This window comes from Pinus tabuliformis, chromosome X (genome assembly GCF_031772625.1).
Source record: "Pinus tabuliformis cultivar Carrire ecotype Pingquan chromosome X, CPIR1, whole genome shotgun sequence".
In the NCBI taxonomy this organism is placed as follows: domain Eukaryota; kingdom Viridiplantae; phylum Streptophyta; class Pinopsida; order Pinales; family Pinaceae; genus Pinus; species Pinus tabuliformis.
Window position 1 is genome coordinate 1,590,636,877 of NC_142308.1, and position 26,771 is coordinate 1,590,663,647.

The following is a 26,771-nucleotide window of genomic DNA, read 5'->3' on the forward strand; positions in this document are numbered from 1 at the left end:
CAATTGAATTCTTGCAAAATCTACAGGATGGACACACGACAGTGAAAGGAAAAAATATAATAGTTTCTAAAGTAGTGATAGCTAAAGTCTTTGGAATTCCAGCAAAAGGCACAAAATGGACTGATAAGCATGTTCTCTTGCATGATGCAGTTACGGTATTCCAAGACCCATATGAACAATTGGTATGAAAAGGCAAAGGGAGTCATCCCACATCTTTAAAGGAACCATGGCAGGAATTGGCAACCTCTGTTCAGAGGTACATCACTTATGATAGACATCAAGATGTGGTAAAACCTTGACAACTCAAATTGTTAGCCATTCTTAAGCAAAAAATTACAGTTAATTTTCCATTCTTTTTTATTTCCTTATTGCATGACATTGTTAGTCGAGTTAGGAAGGCTAAAGATCCACATTTTGTCATAAACCATCATGGTCTGATTAAGTTAATTATTATTCATGGACTGGCCCAACAACAATTAACTTGGGATAACCTTGTAAATCTTGCCTTAACCCCACTAGAAGGAAACCCAGATGCACAGACGGAGATAAACGATAGAAGCATTGATAACACAGATACTGAACAACAGAGCGTAAAGGTAACAGATCCAAAAAGGGCAAGAAAAAGAAGGAATCCTTCTTCGGCCTCTGGTCCAATGAAACATAGGCATTCTACAAGGATAAGTTCATAATAGCGCACCCGAATTCCAATAGAAAAAGTAGGGCCATCTCATATGCCCTCTTTAAGTCCGCAAGATGATTTTCTGCAGGAATACGAGGAAGAAATGGCTCGAGTATTGGAGAATATGGGTACATACTTTGAAGAAAGGGATCTGTTAGCACTTGAAATTTCACCTCAGGCTGAGAAGGCAAATCTCAAAGCTACATCAAACCATTCAGCCTCGTAGCTAGCCCTACGAGGCAGGAGAAGGCTCTCTCGGTCTATCTCGGCAAATTTTCAATGGGGCGAGATGACCAATCAAAGGTAACACTGATATTAGGCTAGTAAACTGATTAAAAGGTTGATTTGGGGGTTTTTGGGGTTTTTGGGTGGCAAATTGAGGATCTGCAATTTTAGGGTGCGGGGATTTGACACAGTTTCTGCAGGTGGGTCTTTGGGGCAAGGTAGGAGTTTGTGCTGATGCCTTTAGCTGAGATGGATGATCAAGGAAGAATGATAAGAAGGCTAAAGAGGGCAAACAATGACTTTGAATCCTCTCTAGACAGTGGAAAACATAAACATTAAACAAATTTGAAAGCTGAGCATGGCAAGCATGAATTCAAACTTTATCACTTCATTTGTTTAATAAGCTGCAGTAAAGAAGGAGATGGAACACATAAACACACTTACAATTACAATAAGAGAACACACCATCAACACAAGAGTCCACAAGAATCCCAATGATGTCTGCAAAACCCTGGTCTTCCTTTTCCTCAAATTGCAGAGATACAAGTAAAATATACAATAGGAGCTTCTCCCTCAAGAGTCCAACCATGAAAATGAGCAAGAGAAGGCATAATATAGATGATCTAACTCCTTTCCCCACCTCTAGGGGTCGAGCTCAGCTTCCTAGGAGCTTTTTCAACTAATTCTAAACTGAGCACTAGATAATAGGCAGTCAAAACAACTTGCCTCTAAAACTTAGGAAACCTATCCATGCATTAAATATTTACCATTTACATCAAAGAATCTTCTAGAAGTGTTCAAGGAGAGTAAAAGTATCTAAGTGCCATGAAAATTACACAAAAATCCATCATTTACATGCCTCAAAAGTCAACCAAGATGAAAACAGTGTTTTGCTGGCCGAACTGGTCAAAACAGGCAAATTTCCCTGACTGGTCGCGCACATCACTCTGACTGGTCGCACACATTCACAGCTCTGTTTGAGGGCCTTCCCGGTGTCCAAATCAGGTGCACGATAGCTCGTTGGAAAGGTCTGCGAGTCTACTTTCCAACTCCACTAGAATTTCTGAATTTGGAGTTGATTTGACCCCTCAAAAGTCATTTCTCCCAAGACAGATTTCTGCAACTCAAAATAGGGGCAGAAAGTCAAAATTTGCATGTGTTTTGAGCTTTTAGAAACCCAAATCTCCATAAAATCTGAAACCCATCCATAGGCAAGTGTATTTTTGCATGAAAATTCCAAAAATGCAAAGTTTTCCCCGTTCTGAGTTGCCCCCATGTATGGTCGCGCGCGGGGTGAGACCAGTCAAATGGCCAAAACCTGTAAAATTCCCAAAAATGCCAAAAATGTTTCAAAACTCTCAAAATTTCTTGGGTTTGCTTCTAGGAGGATGCTAATGAGTATCATGGTGAGTGAGAGAGGCCTCAGCCAAGATACGGAGCGGGTTGGTCTTCTTCTTCCTCTTACGGGCCTCGGACAACCTCCTTTGGAACATCTTCATTTTCGCCTTGCAAACATGCATCCTCGCCCAATAGTGATTCTTCATGTTCCGTAGCAACCTCTTGTCCTCGTTTGCCTTCTCTAACAGCCTCTGCAAGTGTGCATTCACACGGATAAGCATGGATTCCCTCTCCTTGGGCAGCAAGTCACCGGGGCTCCTACGGTTGATGACTCGGTCACTTCGAATCCTCCACAGCTCATCCAACTCTTTCTCATCCTCAAGTTGCTTGTTGCGCTGCTCAAGATAGTTTATTGTCCATTGGGCCATGTCAAGCTTCTGCTGTAACAAGCGGTTTTCCGCCTCTCTTTGTCGGATGATCTCATGCAAATCTGAAGTGGGGGAGCGAGCATCAAGATTAATGATGTCAACCTGTGTGTCACCGGCTCTCTCCTCCTCTGTCATGGGCTGTTTGCCCTCCCGTACTGCTGATGGAAAACGCGAGGCCCCTTCCACCTGGTGTGGAGATAACACTCGCTGACCTGTAGATGATGATGGCGAGACCCCTTCCACTTGCTGTGGAGAAAGTACTCGTCGAGCTGCTGCAAACAAGGTCCTGTGACCTCTCTGCTAGGTGACCTGAGGTGAGGAAGCAACCTGTCTCGGAACAATGATCTCGGGCTGGTGAGATGGACCTCCCTCCTCATAAATGACCTCTGGCTCTGGGTGTGGCTGTGGTGGCACTGTAAAGAACTCATGAGAAATGAAGTCTGCCCATGGAATGCCCTACTGACTCAACTGATGGGAAACAATGAGCTGGATGAGACCATGATGGCACAAACTCCTATACTGCTGAGCTGGGGACCGCCTCTGAAACACGGACACCATCCTCTGAATGTCCTGGAAGAAGAAAACCGGGATGTTCATCATCCTCACTCGGGTAAAGTGCATCAACAGGCGAATGTGATAAGAGAAGACCTGTGAAAATCTCCCCTCACATGTGAAGTAATGCATGATAAGCCGCATAATCGGAGCATACTCCCCTCGGAGGAATTTGAAAGGAAAGAACCCCGACAAGTGGCTCATGAATGCTGGCCTGACATATGGCTCAAAATAAACATAATCCAGCATTTTGCGCTTGGGCCACACCTCACCCACATTTGGTATCCCGGTAGCCTCTGAAATCACCTCCGGAGATAGCACAAAATTCACCCCTGCAAGAGTGACCTCGATCAATTTAGCAAGCAAGAGGGCGTTTGAGCAAATTTGAAGTGGTTTTGTGGAAGACAGTTTGACTGGTCGCGCACGGGCTCTGACTGGTCGCGCACAGCTCCTGAGTGGTCGCGCACAGCCTGACTGGTCGCACCCGTTAGGAATTAACACTGCGGAGGAGCTGCTGACTGGTCGCGCACTGCCCAATTGGTCGCGCACAGCTCCTGAGTGGTCGCGCACCTGAAAATGACCCAAATTCTCTGCAATTCGCCTCCTTTCGCCTTCTTCGCCCTCTCACTCTTCTTTGCAAGCTCTTAGATGCACAATGAGGGTGTTTTAGAGGGAATTTGACTCTTTATAAGCCCAATTTGAAAAAATTTACTTACCAAACCCACTTTCTAATGTTTTGTTTTGACATTCTCTTTAACACTGTTTTGAGTTTGCTTTGTCCTGAATTTGACATTTTGGGTGCTTTAACTCCGTTCTTTTTGTAGGTTGACCATCTGATGGACTCTGGCGAGGAGACCAGGGTTATTTCCGGCATTTTGAAGAATTTTTGAAATTTCCTTATTTTTTACAAAATTGACATGACCTTGGCTTTAAAAACATGGTTTTTAAATCCAAGGTATAAATGAGCTGTACCTGATGAAAATATCAATGAAACATATTTACATACCTCCTTCCGGCTTGCTGGGGACCCATGGATCTCTGACTCATGATCTTGCAATGACATTTGACCGAAACCCTAGACCTAAGACTTTGGACTTCAAGACAAAACAAAACAAGCGTGACACAAGTTCATTAACTGATATGACCTGATCCAGCAAAGCCAAGAAGGGAACAAGGACCAGCTCCTCCATCAGTTTTATGGCATGCCTAATGGAATGCAAAACTGACATCGATGAGACACCTACTTATGCATATGCAAAGAGTTTTTTGATCACTGATGGAGGGCATCATGACCGACACTAACAGGATCCATATGGAAACTCTGTAGAACCAAATATTCCCTTAACCATTCTGCCTCTACCGACAATTCTGGTGATATTGAAACTTTTCCATCTATTGATAATTTGGAGGATCAAAGGGAATCAATTCCCTCTATGAATGAGTCCCCTGAGAAGGAAGCCCATGTAGAAGAAACCCTTGAGGATAAAAATCAACCAGGAGATACTGTTATGTTGGAGTCCCCTGAGAAGGAAGCCTATGCAGAAGAAACCCTAGAGGACAAAAATCAACCAGGAGATACTATTCCAATGGAGTCCCCTGAGAAAGAAGCCCATGCAGAAGAAACCCTTGAGGACGAGAATCAATCAGGAGATACTGTTCCATTGGAATCCCCTGAGAAAGAAGCCCATGTAGAAGAAGACCTCGAGGATGAGAATCAATTAGGAGATACTGTTCCATTGGAATCCCCTGAGAAAGAAGCCCATGTAGAAGAAGGCCTTGAAGACGAAAATCAATCAGGAGATACTGTTCCATTGGAACATAACCCTGATATTGGCACAGCTCCTCATGAACCTAAAATAAACACAACTGTGCCATCTCCAATCGGAAACCCCCATGAAGAAGAAATTGTACAAGGCCAGATTAAGGAATATGATTAAGAAATACATGAAAGAGAAGAAAACAATCAAACAATTGAGAGAGTGGTTAAAAGAAGTAGATAAGGCTCGAAAACCAAAAGTGGAACTAGAAACTATAGGGACCCAAACAGAACAATGTTCTTTGGAGGATATTGAGACTCAGACTGAAAGTCCTTATGTTTGTTCAATGGAGACCCAAACGGACTTTCCTACCATAGATGTTGTTGTCCAAACAAATTCAGAGGATAATGCCCAGGTAGATTGTTGTATGCCTCAAGAAACAACCGAAGTTGTTGTTCAAATCGATTTTGAGGAGAATGCCCAGGCAGATTGCTGTATGTCCCAAGAAACAACCGAAGTTGCTGTTAAAACTAGTTCAATGACAACACATGATAATGAAATACAGAGGAGAAACCTCACTATGTTCCTCTGGTAAGAGAAACTGTTATCCTAAATTGCAGAATGAATTAACAAAGGCCCAGTAGGAGTTGGCTCAACGCAAGAAAGAAGTAGTAACGTCACAGGTACATCAAGAGTTGCAGAAGAAATTTGATGAAATTACTGCAACAAAAGATGATAATTTTTCCAGCTTTGAAGATGAGCAGAAGAAATTAGAGAAAGCACAAGCCCATACTGGTGAGGAGCCAAGGAGGGCAAGAAGGTCTCAAGAGTCCTCCTCAAACAGATGAAAACATGTAGAATTAAACAATATATCAAGGCAGAGCATAACAGTCCAATGAATTCTACCTTAATCACTCATTTGTTTAATTGCAGAAGACAAGAGAAGGGAAAATGATACACATAAAAATCAGTGAACTTAAAAATACATAGAGAAACACACCATCAAAACATAGAGCCACATGGATCCCAACAAGTGCTGCAAAACCCTGGTCTTTCCTTTGCCAAAATTGCAGAAATGAAATGTACAATGAAGTGCCAAGCAATCCCAAGTGTCCAACCCTGAAAATGACTTAGAAATTACATAATATAGACAATCCAAACCTATTCCCTTGCCTCTAGGGGTCGAGCTCATCATTCTAGGAGCTGTTTGAACTAATTCTAAACAAGGAACTGAAATCTAGGTAGTCAAACAACTTACCCCTATATGCTAGGAAACTGATTCATTCATTTAATTTTCACCTTTTAGTGAATGAATCCTCTAGAACAAGTAAAAATGTGCCAATATTACATCATGGTTATCAAATTACATCATGAAAGGTCAAGAGTAACATCAAAAAGCAAAACTGGTCAAAACTGGGTGAATTTATGAGCTGAACAGTGAAAAATGGGCAAAAATCCTCTATGCGCCGCACCTGATTCTCTATGCGTCGCGCCACTTTGGAGCTGATTTTGAGGCACTTCCTGAAGTCCAAATTGAGCCCAAGTGTGCTTGTTGGAAAGGTCTGCCTATCTACTTTCCAACCCAAGTGGAATTTCTAAATTTGGATGTCAGTTTCCCTCCAAAACTTCAATCTCCCAAGACTGCTTCCTGTGTGTCAAAATAGGGGCAGTGAGGTCATTGTTTGAGTGTTTTTGGCCTCCTGAGGACTCAAAACTTGCCCAAATTTCTTGGCCATGCACCAGAAACCATAATTTATCATGAAAAATCCAGAAATGTAAACTTTTTGTGATTTGGAGCTCCCTAGCAAAAGCGCGCGCCACGTGGCGTGGCGCATAGGGAGAAAAACCCTGTTTTTTGTGCCAAAATTTGTCAAAATGCCAAAAATTCCCCAAAATTCTTGAAATTTGGGCTAGAGCTTCTCCATCAAGTGTCATGCTGGGCTAAAAATGCTTTGGCCAATATCTGAAGACGATCAAGCTCCTTTTGCCTCTTTTGCTTCTTTATTGCCTTCTTTAATTTTGCCTTTAGATTCCTTATTCGTGCTTTACAAACCTTATTCCGCGCCATGTAGTGGAAAGCCATGTGTCTCAACAATGCTTTGTCTCTATCAGCCTTGTCCAGTAGTCCCTCTAAGTGGATGTTGACTCTTTTGAGCCAAGACTCCTGATCATCATTAATCTCTTGCTCCAATGAAGTGAGCTCAACCCTTCTCCTTTGTGCAGCTTGGCAATTCTCACGGATGTTTTGTAACTCCATGATTGCTTGCTGATCCTCAAGCTATTTGTTCCTCTGCTCCAAGTATTTCATAGTCCACTTAGCCCTCTCCAAGTTAAGGGATAAGGCTTTGATCTCTGTCTGCTGCTCTTGGATGATCTCTCTAAGTTTGGCACTTTCCGGGCCCATATCTGTATCATCATCATGAATGAGAATGAAGTCGGTCTCTTGTTCACCTGAAGGCCCCTCATCCTGCATTGGCCTCTTTCCTTTGTCCTGTACCTATGGTGCTGATGTCGGAAGCGAGGCCCCTTCCACACCGGGTGGAGATAACACTCGCTTCGCTGCTGCAAACAAATGTCTAGTGCCCCTCTGATATGTGATGAACACCGGCACACTAACAGTCTCATGGCACTCATACTGATGAGAAGGTCCACCTGTGTCATGCCCAACCTCTGAAAGCCCCTGTGAAGCTCTGAAGAAATCACGGGAGATGAAATCATCCCAAGTGATGCCCTGTAATCCAAGCTGATGAACCACCAAAATCTTAATAAGAGCAAAATGATAAACACTGTTAAGTTGCTGCTGAGGGGTTTTGTGCTGCACAAGGGTGGTCATCCTCTCTATGTTCTGGCAAATGAAATATGGAATGTTCATCATCCGTACCCTGGTGAAATGCATGAGCAATCTGATGTGATAAGCATATAAACGAGAGAACCGTGCCTCATAGCTGAAATACTTCATGATTAATTTCATTAGTGGAGCATATTCATCTTTAAGATATTTGAATGGAAACACTCCCTTAAGCTGCCTCAAGAAACCGTTTTAATATATGGTTCATAATGCTGCCAGTAAATCTTCTTCCTCTTGTTCCATGGTTCTCCAATGTTGGGTATGCCGGTTTCCAGTGAGATAGATTTTGGTGTAAGTGCGAAAGTGACACCAACCAAAGTAACCTAATCTCCATGTAAATGCAGTACAAATAGACGAGTCAACTCATGATGAAATTGAACATTAGCCACCTTCTCACAAAACTCATAGCATGACTGATGCTAAAAATAGAAGATGGCTAGAGGGCAGGCCTATAATTCAGTGAGGGTGATTGGTTCTTATCTGATATGTCTGCCTCCTCTACGAGCCCTCCGGGGTGCATGTTCCTCCATGGGTGAGTCACTGTGGGTTTCCATTCCATAATCAGATGAATGCTCAGATGCCATGACTGCTATACAAAATACCTTGGAGAAAAATATGCTGCTATGTTGGAAAACTGTGTAGGACTGCTCTTGTGAGTGTTTAATTTCTGCCACCAAGGGGAAAACAAATGAAACAAGGGACTGTTAGGAAGGGGGAAGAAATAAGGGGTTAGGGATTATTGGGACAAATTTTAATTAGGGAAAGTAGGAGGGTTTTGAGGGGTTTATGTATAGGGTTAGGAGATTTTTTGTAGGGTTAGGGTTTGAAGTTCTTGGAGTTGAGAATTTGGTACAGAGAATTTGGGATAGGGGTTGATGATTTTAGGGCATAGGGAAGACTGAAATTAAGGAAAAAGAATGAAATAAAGGAGAAAAGAGAATGAGGGAAAAGGATGAACTTGGTGCAAATAGCTTTTAAAACCCTAGGCAGCCATTCTTATGTGAGGGTTTTGACATGGTGGATTTTAATTATGAGTTTAGACCATCACCATTCATCAATCACCGTATCATAGCACAAATTTGAATGCAATGTAGTGATAAAGATCCTACCTAGCAATTCCGTGCGTTTTCAAGGCGATTTGGAGCAAAGATTAGCAATTTCGGGCCTTTGAGCTGTATGCGTCGCGACAGCTCGCCCAATGCGCTGTGCCTTCCCAGTGCACCGCGCCCGTTCAAAAATACACTTCGCGATTTCTCTCAGTGCGCCGTGCCTCCCCGGTGCGCCGTGCCTTCTGCCAAGTTCGCCGCGCCGGCAAGTTGCAACGATTTTTTGTCTAATTTCTCACTCTTTCACAAAAATCACTTTGAGATGCCTCCTATTTGTTCTTGGCATGCAAATGAATGTTTTAAAACTTGGAGACATGCTTTATATATTGGCTTTTCAAATTAATTTTGTCAAAAACCCATTTTTATAATGTTTTGTAGATGACCTTTATTTCAACCTCTGTTTTGGACTTTTTCACTTCTTTTCACTTTGTAATGAGCGAAATGACCCGAGCTTGGCTTGATTTTGCAGGTTAGGGAGCTTCTTAGGCTAAGGAAAAGAACCAGGGTGCAGGTGAAGAAATTTACAATGAAGAGAACAAAATTTACATGAGTTTGTACAAATGCTGAATACTCTGTTTTTTCCTCAAAACAGAGTTTTTAGGAAAAACACATTTCGAACACTTTTTAACAAAATTGATTGGCGATAGAACATCCTCATGGCCTGCTGGTGATCATCGGACACTCTGAAGCATTTGTTGACAAAACCCTAATGAAACCCTAGACCTACTTGACACTAAAACCCTAAAGACAACTTTTGCAACTTTGATGAAAAGACTGTTAAATGAAGAGCCAGCAGGCAGATAACATGAGGGGAATGAGTGACAAGGCCCTTCCGTCAGATTATGGCATGCTCCTAGTGGAATGCAGATTGAGCTGAATGAGACACCTAAAAATGAAATGCATAAGAGAAATGATCTTTGACGGAGGGATGACTAGACCGACTCTAACAGTTGGGTGATTTGCTTGTTCATGAGGTGAAGAGGGCTTGTACAAATGGGAGGATGATGCTGGATCAGACAACTGGGTTGTAATCCTCTCTTACATTACTAATAATAAAGTTCTTTGAGTTTTCCTCCATATAATCTTGTATTTGTGAATCTTACTGTTTATGAATGCAATTGTATTGTTAATGTGTTTCTGATTCTGCATTGTTTATGATGTTTTAGATAGAGATGCTTTGATAGTTTGTTGTTACTTTGACTCTACAGGTACTCTTTGAAGCGGGATAAGTAGGAGAGGAGTGCAAAATTCTATCAACAAAAGGAGAAATCAAGCTAGGATCAAAACAGAAGATCCAGGTTGGTCCTCTTTTCTTCTCTTCCATCTATCACACTTAAAGGAACTCTTGAAAAGCTTTCATTGTTTGTTTCTAAGATAGCTACCTGTCTTAGTGGGACTAGTAGTTCGAATCAACACTAGTTTTCCCTGAAACAAAATGGCGACTCCAACCTTGTGCCAACATGTGCTCAGTGCAGGTTGATTTTTTAACGAGCTTGAACCTTGCGGGAACATTGCTCTTTTTCCTTTTTATGTAAGCTAGGAACGACCAAACTTATAAAGCTAAAAAGCTAAAAACGCTAAAAAGATAAAAAATGAAATTGGTTGTTTTTTCTTGTATAAAAAGGTTTGCATGCCCCCAGCATAAAAAAAGTCTTCAGTAACCATATGGAGCCAATAGCTCCATATAAATTTTTTCCCTTACTTTGATCTTAGTTTATGGACATATGAGTTAGGGAACGAATAGTTTGTTTTGTTTGTTTATTTTTTGCTTTATAAGCTACAAAAGGAGCCTGAAGTTAGCCAACCAAAAAAGCTAAAAACGTTGAAAATGCTAAAAAATGAAATTGGTCGTTTTTGCTTGTATAAAAAGGTTTGCATGCCCCCAGCATAAAAAAAGTCTTGAGTAACCATATGGAGCCAATAGCTCCATATGAATGTTTTCCCTTACTTTGATCTTAGTTTATGGACATATGAGTTAGGGAACAAATAGTTTGTTTTGTTTGTTTATCATTTGCTTTATAAGCTATAGAAGGAGCCTTCGAAACGCCTTTGCTATGCAATTGCGAAGTAGATAAATGTTGCTTCAGTCAATCTCCGGGTTGGTTTATGAATTGAACATCTAACTTACAAAGCATTCTAAGTGCCCTTGTGGTAGCTCAGAACCTCATCAGATCTTACCCTTATGCTTTGTTTTTACTGTCCATCATTACTCAGCCTAAATCACTGAACTTAACTGCAAATTTTGAGCAAAAACCAATATTAGTTTCGCCCCCTAGCCCATCGCACTGTCTGTAACTGTGCAAACTAGATGCATTGCACCTCCCATGTGTTGCAGGTGAGATGCATCCCTGTTTCTCTGTGTTGCAGGTGCGATGATTGAGTGAACTGTTTTTCTTCTCTGAAATTTGGTTTTTCCTCCTTGTTTTTAGCTTTATTCAGTAGTTTTGCTGTTCATGATCAGTACCTTCTTGCTGAAACCATCTTCCTTCACGTTATTTTAGCCTCCATCAGTTAGGAATTGTAAATGTTTTTTTGTATTTTTCAATCATTTACAGTCTTCCTTTGTCAAAAGTAGCCTAATCAAACTATCGTTTTTGATGCAAGTGTCGTAATTGTCATTCTGAATCAAAAGAAGAATGTCGTAAAGTCTTCCTCTTCTAGATATTTGATTGTACTTTTGTCATTGTATTTGATTTGAAATTATTAGTATTTGAAGTGTTGAAAACAGTTTTCAATTCGAAAATCGAAAAGTGTCGTCTTAGTCTTCCTTTCATTTTGAAAAGAAAATTGTTAGTACTGTCGCTTTGAAAGGAAATAGTTCAGATCTGTACTTAGCTTTCTTTTTTGCCATTCACACATTAAGAAAGCGGAAAACAAATACACGCATGTGCATCTGCATTTTGACTGATTGCTAAATTTGATTTAGGAAAGTGCATTTAGTGTGTGCTCTATGCTCTCTGTTGAAAGAAAAAATCGTTATCTTCTTTCCTTTGTAGCTAGGATTTTCATTGCTAAAAGATAAGGTTTTAACCCCGTACAAAAAATAAACAATGCGAGAGCATAACACATAAAACACATATACACAGAGATTTTCCCCTGGATCCCAAAACCGAGACTACCAGCTTGATTTTTCATTATGTTCCTTTAAATGTTATAATACATATTTATACATGCCGAAGCATCCAATACCATGGATTGAAAAACCATCGTGTCCAATACCATGGACCGAAAACCATCACGTCCAATACCATGTGCGAAAATCATGCACAAAACCATAGGTGGGTCTGCCCATCCTAACATGGGGTCCAGAACCAAAATTTTCCGGGGCGTAGCCTCGGACCCCGTAAAGTGGGGTTATGGGTACACCTCAAACCCCTTGTGACACCCCCCCTCGCTACACAATCGATGTAATGAATGGGGGCTCCAAACCCCCTCTAAGCCCTTAGTTAACTATTTGGGCTAGTCATGGAAAGAATATAACACAACCCAACAAAAAGAACATAAACGACTGTTTATCATTTTAGATTGCATATTTAGGAATTTCACATCTACATCACACGGTGAACCTTGAAAGACAAACTTCTAAGCAAGATCAACTCTAAAATAAACGTCAATGAACATAAAAACGCTTTGGAACCTAACGCAACACATCTAGAAGTCTAGGCTAGAGACGTGTTCTAGCGTCGTAAAACCTGGTAACTATCATTTTCATTGTAGGTTGGGCGATTCCTCCTCTTTGATATGACCCCATAAAGCGGGGTTACGGGTATACCTCAAACCCCTGTGACCCCGCCCCCCGCTACACAATCGGTGCAACGAAGGGGGGCTCTAATCCCCCTCTAACCCCCCGGTTAACTATGTGGGCTAGTTGTGGAAAGAATATAATAGGACCCAACATTCTCCCACTTGTTGTTTTCTTTCCACAGGGAGCCCTAAGAGAGCTTAGTAATTTTTCCAGCCCTGAAACACCCATTATCTCTCTACACCAAGAGAACTTCTCAGATCTCACAGATTTTGTCAATGCATCTGCAGTATTCTTCATAATGTCCACCTTTACCAGCAACACCTTTTTGTCTTCTATCATATCCCTCATAAAGTGATACTGAACATCAATGTTCTTTGTCTTTGAATGATATGCAGGGTTCTTTGCCAAGAAAATTGCACTTTGGCTGTCATAGTCTATCCTTATAGCTTCCTGTACTAACCCCATACTTGAACACAATCTCTGCAACCAAACTGCTTCCTTGCTTGCATGAGTGGCTACCATGTATTCTGCCTCTGTAGTTGATAGTGCCACTACATATTGTTTCTTACTCAACCAACTGACTGCACCTAGAAATAGGTTAAACACATACCCACTTGTAGATCTTCTCTGATCTAGATCTCCAGCCCAGTCTGCATCAGCAAAGCCATGAATATCCAACACTCTATCCAATCCTGGTCTTCCTTGGTAGCACATAGCATAATCACTAGTGCCATGCAAATACTTGAAAACCCGCTTCACTTCTGTCTAATGCTCCTTTCCTGGTTTTGACATAAACCTGCTCAATACTCCCACTGCATGTGCAATGTCTGGTCTAGTACAGACCATTGCATACATTAGGCTACTGACTGCACTTGCATATGGAACACGGGACATGCCCTCTTCCTCTTCTTGTGTCTTGGGACATTTTTCAGCAGATAACCTCACACCTACATGAATAGAAACCTTCACCGGTTTACTATATTGCATATTAAACCTCTGCAACATTGTCTCGACATACTTCCTCTGGTTTAACCAAAGCTTCCTCTTTGCTCGATCTCTTTTAATTTCCATGCCCAAAATATAGTTTGCAACACCAAGATCTTTCATGTCGAATTTGGAGGACAATTGGGTCTTCAAATTCTGGATAATTTCTTTCTCATTTCCAACCAGCAACATATCATCCAAATACAAGACCAGATAAATAACATGGTCACCAATTAATTTAAAATACACACAGTGATCTGCTTTGCTTCTGGTGAAGCCAAGTCCCTGTATAAATGTATCAAATTTCTGATACCACATCCTTGGTGACTGTTTTAACCCATACAGAGACTTCTTTAACTTGCATACCAGTTCTTTCTTACCCTTTACCACAAATCCTTCAGGTTGCTTCATGTAGATTTCCTCTTCCAGATCCCCATGAAGAAATTTTGTCTTTACATCCATATGTTCTACCTCAAAATCAAAATCAACAACAATAGATAAAAGTAATCTAATAGAAGTTACCTTGGCAGCAGGAGAAAAAATATCGCCAAAATCAATTCCCGGCACCTGGGAATAACCTTTTGCTACCAACCGAGCTTTGTATTTCTCCACTTTTCCTTCTGCATTTTTCTTCTTTTTGAACACCAATTTGCTGCCAATGGGTTTTCTTCCAGCTGGCAACTCCACCACCAGATCCCAGGCCTCATTTTTGTGCAAAGATGCCATTTAATCAACCATGGCCTCTTTCCAGAGTTTTCCATCCTCTGAATCCACTGCTTCCTTCACAGTTCTGGGATCATCATCAGTAACAAACAAAGCAAAATTTGAACAGAAAGCAGATGGACTATACCTTTCTGGCTGCCTTCTTTCTCGAACTGATCTTCTCACAGCCAGAGTTTGCGGCTCTTCATCTTCTGATTCCTCCCCTGCTGTAGAGTCTGATTCTTCCTCCTTTAGCTCAAACTCTATCTTCTTAGGTTCCTTTGGTTGGAATTCATGTTTAATAACATATTTCACCTCTCTGAACACCACATCTCGGCTATACACAACCTTCCTTGTTACTGGGTTCCAAAGCTTATAACCCTTTAAACCATCCTTATACCCAATAAAGATGCACTTTTCAGATTTACTATCCAACTTGGTTCGTTTCTCCTTTGGAACATGTACATATGCATCACATCCAAATACCCTTAGATGTGAAAGAGAGGGTTTCTTACCAGTCCATACCTCCTGTGGAGTCTTATCCTCCAACGCTGATGAAGGTGACTTGTTGACCAGGTAACATGCAGTATCCAACGCCTCTGCCTAGAATTCCTGTCCTAGCCCGGCACCACTGAGCATGCTTCTTGCCCTTTGCATTAACGTCTTGTTCATTCTTTCTGCAACTCCATTTTGCTGAGGTGTATATGGAGTAGTCTTCTGCTGTGATATACCACACTTCTTACAGAATTCTTCAAATTCCTTGCTGCAAAACTTTGCACCGTTATTTGACCACAACACCTTTATCTTCTTCTCTTTCTGATTTTCCACGAGAGCCTTAAATTCTTTAAACCTGTCAAAGGCTTCAGATTTCTTCTTAAGGAAATATATCCATGTATTCCTTGAGAATTCATCTATAAATGATACATAGTACACAGACTTACCTAGTGATGGAACCTTCACAGGTCCAAACACATCACTGTGCACAAGTTCTAATATCTGTTTCGCCCTCTTACTACCAGAGGGAAAACTCACCCGATTTTGCTTCCCATATACACAATTTTCACAGAAATAAAAATCCAGAGAGCTATTACTCATAACTTCTACCATACCTTTACCATGAAGTATTCAAAGGGCCTTCTCTCCAATATGTCCAAGCCTTTGATGCCACAACATGGTCTTCTCTCTAGAGACCACTAAATTTTCTGCTCCACTTCAGGAACCACAGAACTGTTGCACCCATAAATAATAGTGCTACCTTCTAGCTTGTACAAAGTTCCAATTCGAACTCCCCGCATTTATACCTAAGCTCCCCGAACCATTTTGTAGGTATCCTTCTCGAACACTGTTTTTACACCTGCATCATCCAGCTTGCTTATAGAAATAAGATTTCTAGCTAATGCAGGAATATGTAGAACACCCGGAAGTGTTCTAACCCTTCCACCTTGCAACTTCAACTTTACTTTTCCATGACCAATGATTCTAGCCTTCTTATCATCCCCTAAGAAGACATCACCACCATCATATTTCTCATACTCGCAGAACCACTCTCTATGGGGAGTGAAGCGAAAGGATGCACCTGAGTCAATCAACCATGCCTCATGATCTACATGTGTACTTGAAGAAGCCAAGTACACATCTCCACCTATCTGAGATGGTTTTCACATCTGCAGAAGGAGCCTTATTAGATCTCTTTCCTTTGTCAGGAACTTTAGATTTACAGTCCCTTTTAAAGTGGCCTTCCTTTCCACATTTCCAGAACACCACCTTTATAGGTTTTCCTGGAGATTTAGATCTCCCTCTAGATTTATATCTCCCACTCGATGACTTATTTTTGTTTCTATTCTGGGACCATCCTCGTAGAGACAAGGCATCATCATTCTGGCTCTCCATATTTTTCCATCTCATCTCCTCCGTCAGCAAAGATGAGACTACTTCATCAAACTACAAGGTAGTTGCATTGCTACCTACTGTAATAACCAGACTATCTCATAAATCTGGTAGAGAACACAACAAACTAATGCACTTATCTTCATCTAAAATTTTAATATCAACATATGCTAACTAACTTACCACAGTATTTAATGCGTTCAGATGCTCTTTCATCGAGTCTCCATCCTTCATCCTCAGGTTATATAGATTTTTCTGTAGGAATAGTTTATTCACCAGAGACTTAGATTGGTACAAAGTCCTTAACTTGTCCCACAAAGTCTTCACCGTAGCTTCCCCTGATATATTCAACAATACTAAATCTTAGGCACACAATTGTATTGTTATAGACATTTTTGTGCCTTACAGCTCTAAGCATGAAATGTCCATAAACCAAGGGATCCTAAGTCCCTAAAAGTATTGTTCCGCCCCTAAAGGAACAAGGTCAACAAATTACAGCTTCTCCCAGAAGTTCTCCACCAGAAACTGCTCAGAATCAGTCAAATCATGATCATTTCAGCTGCTCCACTGGCTAGCTGCGTTGCATAGCACCCAAGTACACTATCTAGGTGCGTTGCAACGCACTCAAATGCACTACCAGGGTGCATTGAGCGGGAAATGACAAATGGCAGTGTCATTCCGCGAGGTGGACAGACAATGGAAGCTTCCAAAATCTTCCCCAATGACACTTGCCTCACTGAGTTCGACCAAGGATGAGTAAGAGGCTCTCAGTCTCCAAGTGGAAGCAAGAACTAACAGAGAGAAGCCACTAGTCAAATCATAAGCTGACTCATCCTCTTTGCATACATCTATATATGGATCCCTCATCCCAGAGATCCGGAGGTTGGAATTTTGTACATTGCAGAGAATTGCTGTTGGTTTTGAGATAAATATCAGAGTATTGGGTGATTTATGCTTTGTTGGAGGTGAAGAGGGGATTCCTTTGCTGGGAGATTGATGCTAGATCAGGAATTATCGGTTGTAACTCCTCCTGGACCTTCTTGTTATATCAATAAAACTATTTGAGTTTCTCCTACATGCTTGTGTTTCATTGATGTTTGTTACATTTGTATGTTTAGCTTAAATCTGATCCTAAGCTATTTATGAATATAAATCCATGTCTTTGTGTAGTTTTCTTCTTCTGTGATCTTACAGGAACTTGGTGAAGCTGGGCAAGTAAGGGAGCAGGTAGCTGGAAGCTGTCAAAGAGGAGAGAGATTGGATCAAAGGACTAGCGCAAGACACAGGTTGGTTCATCCTATTCCTCTTCATTTATAGTTCATAAAGAAGAATACGAAAGTAGTTTTCCTTGTTTGTTTCTAAGGTCACTGTCACACCTTAGTGGGATAGGGTCGTTCTGAGTAGACACTTTTCCCGTTAACAAAATGGCGACTCCGCTGGGGATCGTGTCTAGTTAGTTTGTTTGTGTTTCTCTTGTTGTTTGTTTCATAAACGTAGAAGTAGCAATCGAACTGCATTTGCCATTATCAAATGCAAAGTAGACATCTGCTACTTCAATCCATTCACTGGATTTGTTTATGATTTGAACAGCTGATTCACAAATGATCTGATTGCCCTTTGTGATAGCTCTTAGACCTCTTTTAAATCTACCCTCTGATTGTGCATTACTGATTGCTTTTACTCGGCCAAAAACCATAGATTAAACTGCAAACCGTGACCCAGAACCCGGATAGAATTCTCGTTTCTGCCCCAGCGCAGGCTCTGTGAAGAGATTCTGCATTTCAATGCAGTTCCCGAGAGGGCTACCTGCGCTGCAATCCAGTTTCTCTGTGTAACAGGTGCGCTGATCAGTGTAGCCCTGTGCAGCTGAGGTTCTTTGCTTAATTTTTTCAGTTTTGTCTCTGATTTTTGCAGCCTGTGATCAGTGTGTGTCTGTTTAAAAACCCTTTTTCTTTGCCTTAATTCCGCCTCCTTTGTACAAAAAGACTGTAGATGTTCTTTGTGTGTTTGTTACATCATTTACAGTTTTCCATTGAAAAGTAGAATAGTCATACTGTCGTCCTTTGATTTAGATCTGTCGTAAGTGTCGATTTTGATCTTAGGAGAAAGTTTATTTGCTGTTGACAGTCGATTATGCTTTTACTTTTGCCTTTGGTTTGAATTTATGAATTTCTAGTGTCGAAACGAGTATTTATTTCAAAATCATAAAGTTTCGTAATCATCTCTATCTTTTGATTTCGAAAAGAAGCTTGTTTGTGTTTGTCACTTGAAAGCAAATTCAGATTTGTACATCAACTTTCTTTTTAGGCATCAATATTAAGAAAGTGAAAACAAATACATGCATATGTGCATTTGCATATTGATAGTCTGCTTGGCTTGATTTAAGAAAAGTGCATTTACAGTGTGCTCTTTGCTCTTTGAGAAAAGATTGTGTCTTTCTTTTCCCCTTGTAGCTAGGATTTTCATTGCTGAAAAGAGATAAAAGTTTGCTTATCATATTTAGATTGCATTTTAGGAATTACATCTACATCTCGTGGTGATCCCAAAAGGCAAACTTATAAGAAAGATCAACTTAAAATAAATTGAATGAATCTAACAACGCTTTGAAACTTAACGCACAACATTTAGAGGTCTAGGCTAGAGACGTATTCCGGCGTCGTAAAGCCTGGTAACTGTTGTCCTCACTGATGGTTGGGTGATTCCTCCATTTTGAGACGATAAGTGCCAGTACGGACTTGTGCTCCCACGTACCGTCGAGTATATATTGGGAGACCCCTATAGGCTTAAAACCTTTTATCCATAGGAAGTCGTGTCGGCCGCCCTACTGATCGCAATGCACCGAACACAGCATTCGGGAAGATTGACTGCCGTACCATAAAAAGTATTCTGCAGTTTTGCGATTGGTTTGGTACTCCCTCTACCTAGATCTCTAGAGCAGTCCCTTTCGTTCCTTTTCAGACTCCTTAACGGAAAAGGTCCATCTAAGCACTTGTCACTTCAGGCTCATTAAAAATCGAAGGAGACTAGAGTCATCTTTTGTTTTTTCTCGACTCTTAAAAACTGAAAAAACAAGTTGTGTCAAAAGCGTCTAAAATTCATTTAATTCGGAAACATACTTCCCCTTTTTATTTTAGTTGATCGAGTAATCCGCAATCGTGGAAGAAAGTCAATTGAAACCCCGTCGTTCGCGGAGGCTTATGAGTCAACCGTCTTTGTCTCCGGAATCGAAACTAGTACGGACAAAGCGAACTCGTTTAACCGGTTCAAAATCTCCTATTAAAGTTAGAACAACTGTTCCAACGACATCCAAGATTCCGGTTACTCCAAACATTTCTGGAATCCCTGCCTCTACAGAAGAAGTTCAACAGCCACAGAGGGACAGTGATACTGATCCTAGTCTGAGAGTAAACACTTGTGTTACCGAACCAGTTCCATCTACAACCGGTTCGGAGAGTCTTGCTCTTCAAACATCTGTCGCTACCGATTCCACCCCTTCTTCGGCACCAGAAATATTTTACGGACCTGATGGTCTTCCCCTTCCACCTGGTCTGATTGCAATTGAAGAAATTGTAGAAGATCCTCAAACAAGTACTCCAACGCACTTTGGATTCGGGATCACTCTATATCCTTCTTCATCAGAAGTTAGTCTACCACCAGCAGAAGTTCCTGTAGAATCGCTAGGTAATCTTTTGGATAGACTCCAAATGTCTGAACAACCGTCAACATCTAGGACTGTGTCGTCTGACACAGCGACATCAGAACTCCCTACTGTCACTCCGACAATGTTCGCCGGCATACCATCTGTCCCGACTAGTTCTCAACCGCTAGAAGGAGCCCACTCAGGGGCTATTTCGACAGTCTGTTCCGTTCCTGTTTGTTCATCCGGAATAATATCCAGAAACTCTTATGGTGAGTCTCAACAAATTGATCCGTTTGGAGGTCAATTTGGGCAGTCCAGTCCCCAAGGGCAAACAATCCCCTTGAGTTTTGGATTACCACCGTATGGGGGGCAGTATGCCCTTTCATTATCCCCTCCGGGAGGATATCCATACGGGAGTTCACAACAATGTTCAGGTTATACTGGAATTACCTCAAGTGGTTGGGTACCTATACTACCTCAACAACCAAGGGTTGTGTATTCGATGCAACAATGTGTACCTATGTCGGATATCCCGACTACACCAGCTATTGTGACGGTGTCACAAGTTCAAACGCTGCCTGTTGTATGCCAACCTCAGATTTCTCAGGTTGTAATGCAATAGCCCCTTGACCCTGTGACTCAACCACAATCGCCAACTAGTGGGGCGACACAGGTCCAGACGGGTACAATTACCCCACACCTTGGTCCAACGGTTAGTATAGCGCAACAACATATGGCTTCACAACCATGGCTGGTGCAATACCAACAACCACAATTCCAACAAGTATACCAAGGTTCTGAGCAGCAAATCTTTGCGAACAGTGGATAGCCGTACATTCAAAACAGTCAAAATCAACCATTTTACAATGGTCATGTCCACCAACCTTATCAGTCATACCAGCATCAAATGCATTATGCTGGCATGCAAAGACCAACTGCTCAGGCAATCCCATCTTACCCTGGGTATGCTTCACCTAATCTGAATCAGCAGTTACCATTCGTGGCAACTTTAGAGTTACCTAATTTAAACCGGTTAACAAATGATCCGATTGCTTACGCCCCTTGGTGGCCAGCGATTCCACATAAACTTCCATCAGATATTCCTAAATTTAATGGAAATCCGAGTGAAGATCCATTGAATCACGTGATGAAATTTCATCTATGGTGTTCATAAAACACCCTAAATGATGATTCGATAAGGCTTCGCCTCTTTCAGAGGACGTTAACGGATCCGACGGCAAAATGGTACATTGAATTGCCTAGAGCTTCGTTCGAAAACTTCAGTACCTTAGCCACAACCTTTTTAACCCATTTTCAATTACCAATAAGGTATGAAACGGGAACAGAACTTCTTACCAACTTCAAACAGACAACAGCCACTCACATATTTGATCATATACATGAGTAGCGACGTCGTCGCAGGATGGTAAAAACGTACGTTCCCGATCAGCTATTAGCTGAATGGTTTATCAAGTCATTACTGCCTTCCATCACGGAAGATGTGGCAAAGGGGGGAGTCGTAACAGAAGAGCAAGTGATCACTCGTGCACAATATCTGGACTTGATCTATACTCAGTCTGGCATGCTTTACGACAAAATACCTGACGCCCCTAGACCGGAATTCTCAATTCCTCCTCCTCCTAAATCGAACAATGACTCTCATGCCAGTGATGGCGTGATTGGCACAACAGACACGAAATCGACAAAGGCTACATCCAAAAAGGCCCGTAAGATTTCAGATCAAAATGCAAAAGACGAACTTCTTGCTTCGGAAGTAAATGCTGTATCGACAGATAAGGGCAAAGAAACCAAAAAACCAGGAAGCAAGAAGAAAGGCAAAGGAAAGAAGAAGAAACAGGATGAGTCATCTCCTAAAAAATCTTCTTCAAACCCTCCTGGAAATAGGAAACCCCCTGCAGGGTGTCATATATGCGATGAGGATCATTGGACGAGAGAATGTCCGTACAAAGCTGAGCTTAAGAAATTCTTTAAAAGTTCGAAAACCTCAGCAGTGCTAATTGATCCGTTTCCAAATCCAGGAACAAATCTGGCTGAAAGTGGAAATGCTTCCCCGTCTCAAGTGCTGATGTTGTCGATTTCGAAACAGCAGAATGATGCTTTGATTTCGACAAGGAACAAATATTACGGGAATCCTCAGCTGTCGAACAACAAGGATAAAGATCAACCAAGTAGTTCGATAACAACTTCGACAGAAGTTGTACCACCCACCATTCCTGAATTGACAATAAAACCGCCGAAGGGAGTAGTACACAAGTCGACATTTAATCCCCGTGCTAAAGCAGCGCAACATTATAACATAGTGGAAGATTTGGCCCAATCGCCGTCCGCTATGTCGACTCTTGAAGTACTACAAAATTGCCCATCCCAAAGGCAGGCTTTGTTATCGGCCATTGGTGGGATTGATCCTAAGCATTCCAATCTTGTATCCTTCGACCACAAAGGATACGATCCTCAGTTACCGGCTCAACTAGCTTTCCTTGTTCAAGTGAAAGCCCTCAACAAAACTATTCATCGAACAATTATTGATGAGGGGGCATCTACATGCATTATGTCGATGAGTTGCTGGAAAACTTTAGGATCTCCAACCTTGTCGCGGTCAGCAACGACATTAAAAGCATTCGACGGAAGGACATATACCCCATATGGCATCCTAAATAACTTGAAAGTTGAACTAGGAGGGAAAATGGTAGAAATAGATGTTGAAGTCATCGATGGGAATCTTGATTACAAAATCCTACTAGGAAGACCATGGATATATGCCATGGCAGCTGTTGTGTCGACCTATTTTAGGAAGATTGCATTTCCCTTTCAAGGAGGAATTACAATCGTCGATCAACAAAACTTCCTCCCCAATGGTTCTCAAGTTACAGGAAGCATTCCCATGATCCATGGAAGCCCCCATTCGCTTTAGAATATCGGAGTAGGCCTGCTAAAAGATCCTATACTAATGGGAACTTTCGCTCTTCCACCTCCAATCAATCTGGCGGAAGTAGCGTCAATAGGAACCTGCAACATGATATCTTCCACAAAGATCTCAGAAAACGATATCAACATGGATCATGCAATGGTTTTGCCCCCAAGCCCAATAGAAATATTATAGCAATCAATGTTTCTAGCATGGGAGGCAAACCCAAATCAACGCTCATCAAGCGTTTGGATAGATAGGTCTAGAGAATATGATACTCCTTCAGATCCTTGGTCGAAAGTACATGTCACTGACGAAGGAACTCTCCAAGCTATGGTAATTGAAGGAGCACCATGGAATGATTCCCACCATCGTTCCCTTCTTCTGGATTGTGAAGAAGAGACTCAAAATGACCTTTATCATCCCTCAGTCTTTGATTTTCTTTCAAATACTGTAAATACGGTGGATTCTGAGCGAAACTTATCCAACATTGAAGAGACTATAGCCATAAATATCTCGACTAAAACAGATGTTGTAGAGAATATTTATGTTGGAAAATGTTTTTCTCCTTCAGAGCTGGAAAAATATAACGCTCTTTTTCGCGAATTCGGAGATGTCTTTGCTTGGTCATACAGTGAAATGCCAGGCATCGACTCGAGTATCGTTGAACATGAAATTAAGATGTATCCAGATGTCAAACCAATACGACAACAGCTAAGGCAGGTGCACCCCAAGAAAGCCGCTGCCATTAAGGCAGAAGTTGAAAAACTTCTCCATGCCGGTTTCATCTACCCGGTTCCTCTAACCGATTGGGTATCGAATATTGTCCCTGTTATGAAGAAACAGGGGACAATTAGAGTGTGTGTCGATTATAGGGATGTAAATCAAGCTTGTCCAAAAGACAACTACCCTACACCCTTCATCGACCAGATAATTGATGAATGCGCCGGATGCGAAATCTTTTCATTCATGGATGGATTCTCTGGGTATAATCAAATAAATATCCGCCCACAGGACCAGTCAAAGACTGCATTCATTTGTCCGTGGGGCACATTCGCATATCGAAAATTACCCTTTGGTTTAAAGAACGCAGGGGCGACGTTTCAGAGGGCAATGAATTATGCCTTACATGACATCAAAAACATCGTTCAACCATACCTTGACGACCTTCCGGCTCATTCGCGAAAGCGGACTGATCATCCGCAGCATTTAAGAGCGATATTTCTACGTTGCCGACACTACAAGATACGACTCAATCCGCACAAATGTGTATTTTGTGTCAGTTCTGGTCGTTTACTTGGCTTCGTAGTCTCCAAGGATGGGATTCGTCTCGACCCGTGTAAGGTCCAGGCAATCATAAATTTGCCTCCACCTTCAAATCTGCTTCAGATTCAGAAACTCCAAGGGAAAGCAAACTTTCTGAGGAGGTTCATTCCAAATTACGCCAAACTTGCTAAAGGTTATACACGTCTTTTGAAAAAGGAGGTACCCTTTGTCTGGGATCAGGTTGCGCAAGCTTCCTTTGATGCTTTAAAAGATTCCCTAATGAAAGCATCATTAATGTATGCCCCCGATTATCAAAGAGATTTTAACCTGTATCTGGCTGCAGCAGATACGACCATCGCAATGGTTTTAGTTCAAGAAGTCGATGGAATTGAACATCCTATATATTATTTAAGTAAGAACTTAAATGATACAGAAAGTAAATATTCTTATGTTGAAAAACTAGCGCTTGCAGCTGTTCAAGCGATACAAAGATTTTGACACAATGTCCTCTTTCGGAAAACTACCATTCTGTCAGATTGCAACCCCATGACTTATATATTGTCGCGACAGTTGTTAGGGGGCAAATATTCAAAATGGATAGCGATCCTTCAAGAGTTTGATCTAGAATTTTTAAAATCCAAGTCAAAGAAAGCTCTAGTTTTTGCAGAACTATTATGCGATCTCCCATCGTCGTCCAACGATGAAACATCCGAAGAATCAATCGTGGATGAGAGTTTGTTTCTGATATCTACAAGCAATGAGTGGTATGGAGATATAATAATTTATCTCCAAACCCAAAAATTTAGGCCAAACACCTCACACTCTGAACAAAAATGTATTCGATACCAAGCAAAAGACTACATGATCATCGGTGATACACTTTACCGTCGTGGTATCGATACAGTTCTGAGAAGGTGCCTCACCCATGAGGAGGCCGAAAAAGACCTGAATGAGTGTCATTCAGGTGCCTGTGGGGGGCATCAATCTAGATATGCTACAACACAAAAAATATTACGAGCATGATACTTTTGGCCAACAATGTTCAAAGATTGCATAACCGCAGTCAGAAGTTGCCATGCTTGTCAAATTTTTGATAGCAAAACCAGAAGACCACTCGCACCTCTACAGCCAATAGCTGCTGTTGGGCCATTCGCCAAATGGGGCATTGATTTCATGACATGTAACCCCACCTCGACTCGGGGGCATGGGTATATCATAGTCGCAGTTGACTATTTTACCAAATGGGCCGAGGCGATGCCTACATTAGATAATACTGGTGAAACAGCTGCCCTTTTCTTTTTCAATCATGTAGTCGCCAGATTCGGCGTACCACAGGCTATAGTCATAGATCATGGGTCGCATTTTCGCAATCACATGATGGTCGAATTAGCTGCCAAACTAGGGTTGTCTCACGACAGCTCTACTCCGTATTATCCGCAAGCCAATGGACAAGTTGAAGTGATCAACAAGGTCCTGAAGCGCATGTTGCAAAGGATGATCAGAGTTCACAAAAGAAGGTGGCACCTAATCCTGTACTCAGCCTTGTGGTCTTACCGAACATCGGTAAGGAATGCAACCGGGTTCACACCCTTCCAACTGGTATATGGCCTGGAAGCAGTCTTACCACTCCAGTGCGAAATCTCGTCTCTCAAACTCGCAATTGATCTCCTCCCCGGAACTTCAGAAGAAGAGGCCTGTTTCTTGGAATTAATCCAATTGGATGAAACCCGTCGTGACGCCGCTTTGGCTAATGAAGCCCATAAGAAATGAGTCAAGGCGCAGTTCGACAAAAATGTCAAACCCCGTGTCTTCTCGGAAGGTGACTTGGTCCTGCTTTACGACCAAGAATCCGATAAATTGGGAGCAGGTAAATTTAAGTCTTTATGGATGGGCCCTTATATTGTTAAACAAGTGTTAGCAAAAGGAGCCTACGAGTTAATGGATTATGACGGAATTCCACTGGCTCAACCTTGTAATGGGTTGTACCTCAAGCGTTACTATGCATAAATAGTAACCAATATGCTTTTGTTATATTTTTGCTTTCGCTAAAGTGTTTGTTTTGGTCGAGTAATCCACCTTTTTACATTTATTGCAGATGTCAAACCTTTTGGAGCCATGTGTTGGATATGCCGACGGAGCGAGTCGTAGTTCGCGGAACCTGTCCTCCGCAGCCTGGGCCATTTTTGATCCAAGCGACGAGTTAGTAAGTTTCAGAGGTGTATGTATTGGTCAATCAACGAATAACATCGCTGAGTATAGCGCGTTGATAGAACTTCTCTCTGATGCCATCACCCATGGTATACGCCGACTAATTGTCAGGCTAGACTCACAACTCGTAATACTACAACTCAATGGTATATATTCCCTCCGAAACCTAGCTATTTATCACATGTTCCTAAGGGTTAAGATTTTGGAAAGACAATTTGTTCTTATTCAATACCAACATATTTCCAGAAACTTAAACACATTAACCGACTCATTAGCAAACTATGTGTTAGATATACATTTGCAACATTTATAAAAAAAAAAACACATCATCAATGTTTTACATGTGGATCATATAGCTCAACCAAAATAAAACCCCGAAAATCAAAAATATATATAGCTGTTTATGGTTTACATATAATGTTCCATAACCAAGACAAAATCGGTCACATGACCCAAAAACTCAAAATACTAGGGGGCACC